The following is a 6,780-nucleotide window of genomic DNA, read 5'->3' as shown; positions in this document are numbered from 1 at the left end:
TACACACACACACACACACACAGAGAGAGAGAGAGAGAGAGAGAGAGAGAGAGAGAGAGAGAGAGAGAGAGACCCCGCAATGCCATTTTGAGAGTCATTAACATGTGGGTGGGGCGGGAAGATGACCAAGAAAATAGGATGCTAGAGAACAGGAAAATAAATGCCTGTCATAGCAAAATCAAAGGTTCTGGAGGGAAATGCATGGCTGAAGCATCATCATTATTGTTCATCTGATTTACTATATGAGCTTCTTAAATAAAGAATGAGCATAAAGAAAGGAGCACATCTCATCAAAGGGGTCCCATATGCAGAAGTGCAATTATTTCTTTTCATGAATGAAAAGGTGAAGTATTTAAAGGGAGGCAGAATGTGAAGATTGCTTCTACGTTAAAGATCCCAAGAACTATATTATACCTTTAAAGGGAAAGGCAACAGGGAATGCTTTCCCCCCCCAGGTCTCCCCCAGGTGGTTGCTCTAACAAGGCCTCACTTTATCCTCTTCCTTAACCATGAAGGAATCCAAACTGGCCTTCCTATATAGGCCTCACCAGACTCCCTCTGATGCTGCCCCCCCTTCTTTAAATTTCCTGTCATGCGCCTAAAACAGAAAAAATATTCTTGGCAGGAGGGAAATAAGGCACAAGATTGTCCACTCATAAAAAGGCACTAATAATACAAATAGGTAGCATAACAAAGCTATCCAATAGTTAGCAAATTTAATTTATTAGTTAGCAAATGCCACCAACTCTGTTTTGTTTTTAATTGCTTATCATGAAAGTTCCAAGTTTGCCCTATTAATAAATGTTTAGCAAAGTACCTGCAAAACCCACGTATAACCCACAGAAAAGCCCCCAGCACCTTCTGTTTGGGGCAGCTTCCTCATTTCAAGAGCACATTACTAAACGCTTGTTTTTTAAAAAATCAAAAATTGTTCCCTGAATTCTAAACTACCAAACAACTTCTTAATCCATATCAGAAAATCTGATGGTTGCAGTTTGTGGAAGCAACCATTCTCACCCCCCTAAATACAAAACTAGGCTTATGGCACTTTAATTCTACTTTAAAATAAATATTTTTTCAAGGGTTCTCTCCCTGTCTGTTACAGTTTATAAAGATGGCTAGACAAAACAACAGTGTAAAATAATCAGTTTTGTACCAAGAATAAATAAGTAGAGCACACAAGTTTACCACAATAAGAAATAACTTTAGCTGGATAGTAACCAAATTTGTTGTTCTTGGTTCTGTTCAGAATATCTGAATCCAGCAAGACATACGAAGCACATATTTCATAGATGATATTTGATTAGATAGGCAATCTGACTTCCGCTCTTACAATAGACACAACACTCTAATCCTGGAGCAGATAGAACAGCAATCACAGTCAACTGCAGGCTGGGTTATGGTGAACCAACAAATGTTGCTAAGTCTGTTACAAGCTCATTTCTATCATTTTAAAATGTGTTGCCTGCACAGAAGTGGCAACTGCTTCTTTTTGGCATGTGCACACACACATACTTTAGCTACTTGAAAGGTTTAGGTCCAGGCTATCTGAAGAACCATATTGTCGCATATGAACCTGCCTGGGCTCTGAGATCTGCCTTTTAATAGTGCTGTGTTATTTCTACTATCTGTATATTAATAATTTGTTTTCATACTGTTTTAAATCTATTATAGTTGAATTAAACTATTATCATTTATATGTTTTTAGCTTTCTGTATTTTATCTGTGTTGTTTTAATTTGTGTAAGCCACTTTGAGTCCCAGTCTGCGAAAAAGCAGGATAGAAATAAATATAACAGCAATAACAATAATAATCACGGGGGGGGGGGGAGCCCAGTCCCAGGAGTTACTGCCCAAGATTGTACAGTTTGAATCATCTGTGCCAGCTGCTGCCAACTGACAGCTTATTTCCTTTCTAGCTCAGAAAAGCCCATCCCTTTGCCTAGTTTAGCCAAAGGAGGGAGCAAGTGGACATTAGGAAAGCCAGGCCCATAGATACTCACAAGGCCACCAGTTTGCATGTGGCTGAGGAGACAGGCTAGTTGGAACATGCGAGGGAGAAGTTTGGGACTTAATCACCTGCAAAATCTCCCCTGGCTTCGGAGTGGGAGTGGGAGCAGCAGGAAAAGAAGCATTTGTGCTCATGTTAGGCAGCCCATCCACCAATCCATTTACTCACCCAGCTGGCATGGCTCAATTGGCTCAGTCCCAGTGGGCAGTCAATAAAGCCTACTTGCGTCTTGTCTGTCCCTCAGGTCAGCACTACTTGCCTGCTTACCTACACTATCCTATTCTAACAGCAGGAACAATAGAATTAGTAAGTAAGTAGTGTGAATTGATGTCCTGCATCTCTCTCTGTGTCTATAGCTCATGTCTGCATGTCATAGCGTGTGTGTGTATGAGATAGAATATTGAGTACGGATTAGCCATTTTCTTCTTTTGTGAGAATGTGCATACGAAGGTAAGAGAGAGTATGCACATGTCTGTCTGGAGATGCATGTGACAGAGGATAAAAGAGTGCATTTAGGTTTCCTCATGTGTGAGTCTGATAGATGTGTATGTGAGAGAGATGGTGTTTATACTTGGAACAACTGAGACCTGCAACAAAACATTCCAGTGTGGAGTGCTCCTGCTCAGGGTTCCAGCTAGATAGGCATGCCCTCCATTCCATTCCTCGTCCTTGGTTTTTCTATGTTGTTTGGGGGATTTCTTGCCCCCTTAAGTGGGTTGTAGCACCTTAAATATGATCTGTACTTCTGCAGACCCTGATCTTTCTCTCTTGTGCATGCATGGTGCCATTTTGGCTACTTAAGGATTGGCACTTATCCCTGAACATCGCTAACAGCAGAAATGATTATCTTCCAAATGAAAAATGAACTTCTTGATGCTGTTTTGCAGGGTTGACCTAAGACCCACAGCATTTTTAGTGAATTGCTGTACAGGATACTCACTTCAAACATACAATTTTAGCTCATTCTTCAAGTTGTATATTGCTGAGACTTCTTGCTACCCAGCAAAATTGATAATTTTCTGTCATGGATTCAGTGGCTTGCTTTGGGTTAATCCCTTATCTGAGCCTTAGCATTCCTCAGCTGTAAAACAGAAACATAAATTAGTGGCTTGTGACCATGGCTTTTTGTAGTCCTCCTGCTGCACGTTAAGAGTTTAACATTAGAATCCCTGTTCTACAGTAACTCTGAAAAGAATTTGTACTTTTACAGGTAAGGGCACCCCAGTACATGACTCATAATCATGATTGGCTGTGCCTGTGAATTGCTATTTTATTACTTGGTCCTTCCACAAACTGCCATTCTTTGACTGGTTCTTCCCTCAAGCTGCCATTTTGTGATGGGCTTGAGTTGATGGGCTCATGTGTGTGTGTGTGTAGCAAGCATGAAATCTGTAAACTCCACTTTCTAAAGTGTATTCTAATGAATGATCTGCATCGAAAAATCTTTACTAATCTCTTGCACAGAGTGTAATATATGAAATTGTCTCTGAACCACATTCTATTCCCTGCACTTCTGCTTTCCACTCATAATTTAGACAACTCCCATAATTAATTCTTAGAATGTAAATGTCTCATTCCTACTTGCCATGAATCATTTTTAAAATTGCCCTACTTCCTGGCCTACTAATTATTGCTTGTCTGAATTCCATTAGCCCCCCCTCTTCCCACTTCCCTGCTTCCCCAATCAGACAAGTCACACTTTGAGACATCTTGTAACACAAAATTGAAAAACTGCACAAGGTAGATTTAGGATACAAAGTTATTTTTAAATACAGTTATTACCAGCAATTCATTTGCTGGAGGAATTGCATTTAATTAAGGATTATTATATCAAATGGCATTGCTCACCTATACATTCAAGAGAGCAAAATTTATTCCCAAAGCCTTGAAATAAAGTCTGATCGTGCAAAGATACACTTCATACAATCAAATAAAATCACTGCAATGCCAAGAAAATGGCAATGTTTATAACAGTTGCCTCATGAGCTTGCTCCACACTGTTTCACTAAAACTGGAAAAGATTCAAATTCCTGCTTTGCTGTGAAGCTTACTGGACAACGTTGGACTCATCACCACCTCCTGATTAACCTAACTGTTGAGGATAACATTTATTTATATATTTGCTAGCTTGAGGAATTTATACCCCAATCTTCGGTAAAATATTCTGGGTCAATTACAAAATGTAAAGTATAAAAAATGAATCTTACACAGAAAATTGAAAATGTACAAAGATATACTAAAAACAGTAAAAATTACCAGAAGCAGCATAAAAACAACAAACCCAGCCAATATAAAAACCTATCAAATTGAAAGGTCTGAAAAAATAATCCTAATTGCAAAGTGGCATCAGAGTAGGCAACTTTCCCTAGGGAAAACACTCCACAACTGAGAATGCCTTTCCCTGTCAGCCACCCACCATACCAGTGTGGTGTAGTGGTTAGAGTGTCATATTAGGAACTGGGAGAACTAGGTTCAAACACCCATTCACTCATAAAGCTCACTGGGTGACCTAATCCAGTTATATTTTTTCAGCCTAACCTACTTCTCAAGGTTGTTGTGAAGATACAATGCGAAAAGATAGAATCAAGTACAGTACCTTGACCTCCTTGGACAAAAGGGATGGGTGGTGGTACCTCAGTTGGCAAGGAAGGGCTTTTGATGAGAGGGATCTTAAGTATCATTCAGATACTCTGGTCCCAAGCCATGATGGGTTTAAAAGTCCAAAACAGCACTTTGAATTGAGCCCATATATATAGTGAAGCCCATAAATGCCATCCCTAGTTACTAAGCAGGATACAATTATTAATAGATTAATGACCAATGTTATTTCCCCCTCAAGTCACAGAATATTCTTACATTCCTTTATTAAGACAAATGAAGAAAATACATAGAGGTTGGATCCAGAATTTAATGAACATAGGTCTTCTCAAGGAATGGAGAACTCTCATATATTGGCTCCTATTCCTCCTGTAACCCCCTGAACCCCAAGTTCTGGAGTGCTGGGAAGGCTTCCGGAACAACCTGAATTGCATTGCAGGATATTCTAAATCTGCCTCTGCCCCTTCTATTCATGGAAGGAAATATTTGGTTCCAACTCGCTGAAACCCTTGAAACACATTCTAAGCCCTGTCAAACTGTACATATTCCATTATTTTCAGAGCTATATGTTGCATTATCTGAACAATTAAATTGAGAAAGTGTTTTGGAAGAATAATGAAAATGCTAACTTTTGTGAATTCAAGCATGCACCCTACAAAATTCCCCTAATGTGCTGCTGCTGCCTTCCCTGCTTACACCAGCACAACCTTAAGAAATGCATACATTCTAGACATGACAGGGAGAAGATGTGAGACACCTGCCCTTCAATAAGCTACAAACAGTGCTACAACTGATCAAAGCAACAAATTCATTTCCAAGAGTAAGACACTGCAGGTTTCTTCCATGTTTTTAGCTCTTTCTATTTGATCTGTAAGCTGCCTTGATTCCCATTCTGGGGAAAAGGTGGGCTAATTTCACCAACAGATACCAAGCAACTTCACCAACAGATACCAAGCAGCATGGCTATGTACCAAATCTCAGATGTCTTTAGGGCCTGGGAGACTGAGAAAAGTAGGGAGCCATCACTGTGCCTCATAGTGCAGCATGGTAATGGAAAAGCTTTTGAACTACATATTCAAAATTTTATACTGGGAGTTCAAACAACAATCCCTTTTCCAACCTGTACATTCTGCTTATCTTTCAAAAGAGCCAATGCATTGCAGTAGACCGTGTTGTAGTTTGACCTCATATAGAACTATGTTCAAATTCAACTTCAGCCAGGAATACAGACTTGATAACTGCAAAATGGGAGTAACAGTGACCGGAAAATAACATTTTTGTGACGATGAGTGTAGCATAAAGATCACAAAGCACACTGCAATTAAAAACTTTAAGTGGTATCTGATGGAGTCATACTCAAAGTAGACCCATTGAAATCAACCACCTTAAGTTAGCCATTACTGCCTTAATATTATAAAGTTCAACAGGTATACTCTGATGGGGCTGGTTAGGTGAATCCTACAAACAGTATCTGCATAGATCACTGTGGTGCTATAGTGCCTGTAGTAACATAACAACATCCTTGAAAAAAAATGTGTAATGTCAGCATGTGCTTATGAGATCGCTTTGCTACAAAAGTCAATCCTCCCTCCCTTAAGCACCTCTGTATTGGGGTTGGACCATAAAAATATACAAAATAGGATAACTATGAAAGTTTGCTTTTAGACAGCTAAAATAGTATTTAAGAAAAATTTCTAACTTGAATGTGTTTTTTCACATTTTCTAAAGTACAGCAATGGTATACATTAATGGTATTAACGTTGCGGAAAGTGAAAATAAATTACAATAAAAACAAGGCATCTGTCATAAATATACTTTTCGGCACACATTGATGGCGCTTGACTTACTTTTCATCATAGTAATGAAAATAATATTCAGGGAACTATATAAAAATACAGATGTTCAATGCTCATACCTCAGCTGTACACGCCTACTGCAACTCTGCATCCTACTTACCAAGTATTCTGAGTTTAAAACAGAGCAGACTGCAGTTTTGATAACATCTGCTACAACAAATAACAAAAAAAGAGTGTGAAGTCTGATGAATGTTTAAACAGAACATTTTTTATGGATCAGCTAAATCTTTTCTGCTTTTTAATTAAAAGTAAAGAAAATGGAACTTAATTATCCTGTAAAGATTAGCTTGTGGGCATCTTCCTGTAAATTACTTCT

General features: G+C 38.9%; 1 protein-coding gene across 12 annotated transcripts in view; it reads right to left on the bottom strand.

The window, feature by feature from the left end:
* Positions 1 to 6,780, bottom strand: part of ZFPM2 (zinc finger protein, FOG family member 2) — a 436,720-nt gene that overhangs the window by 279,068 nt on the left and 150,872 nt on the right. Inside the window, exon 1 of one of the 12 annotated variants that reach the window (XM_083621874.1) lies at positions 6,565 to 6,584. The exons of 10 other annotated variants lie outside the window; for them this stretch is intronic. The gene's annotated coding sequence lies outside the window, so the exon portion shown is untranslated. Of the gene's footprint in view, positions 1 to 2,950; positions 3,092 to 6,564; positions 6,585 to 6,780 lie in introns of those variants that run through there. One more of the 12 variants, XM_083621881.1, reaches the window with a different exon arrangement.

The sequence above is a fragment of the Podarcis filfolensis genome (genome assembly GCF_964270895.1).
Source record: "Podarcis filfolensis genome assembly, chromosome: 7".
NCBI lineage: Eukaryota > Metazoa > Chordata > Lepidosauria > Squamata > Lacertidae > Podarcis > Podarcis filfolensis.
Note: the sequence above shows the minus strand (reverse complement) of the source record. Positions and strands in the feature narration are given on the sequence as shown.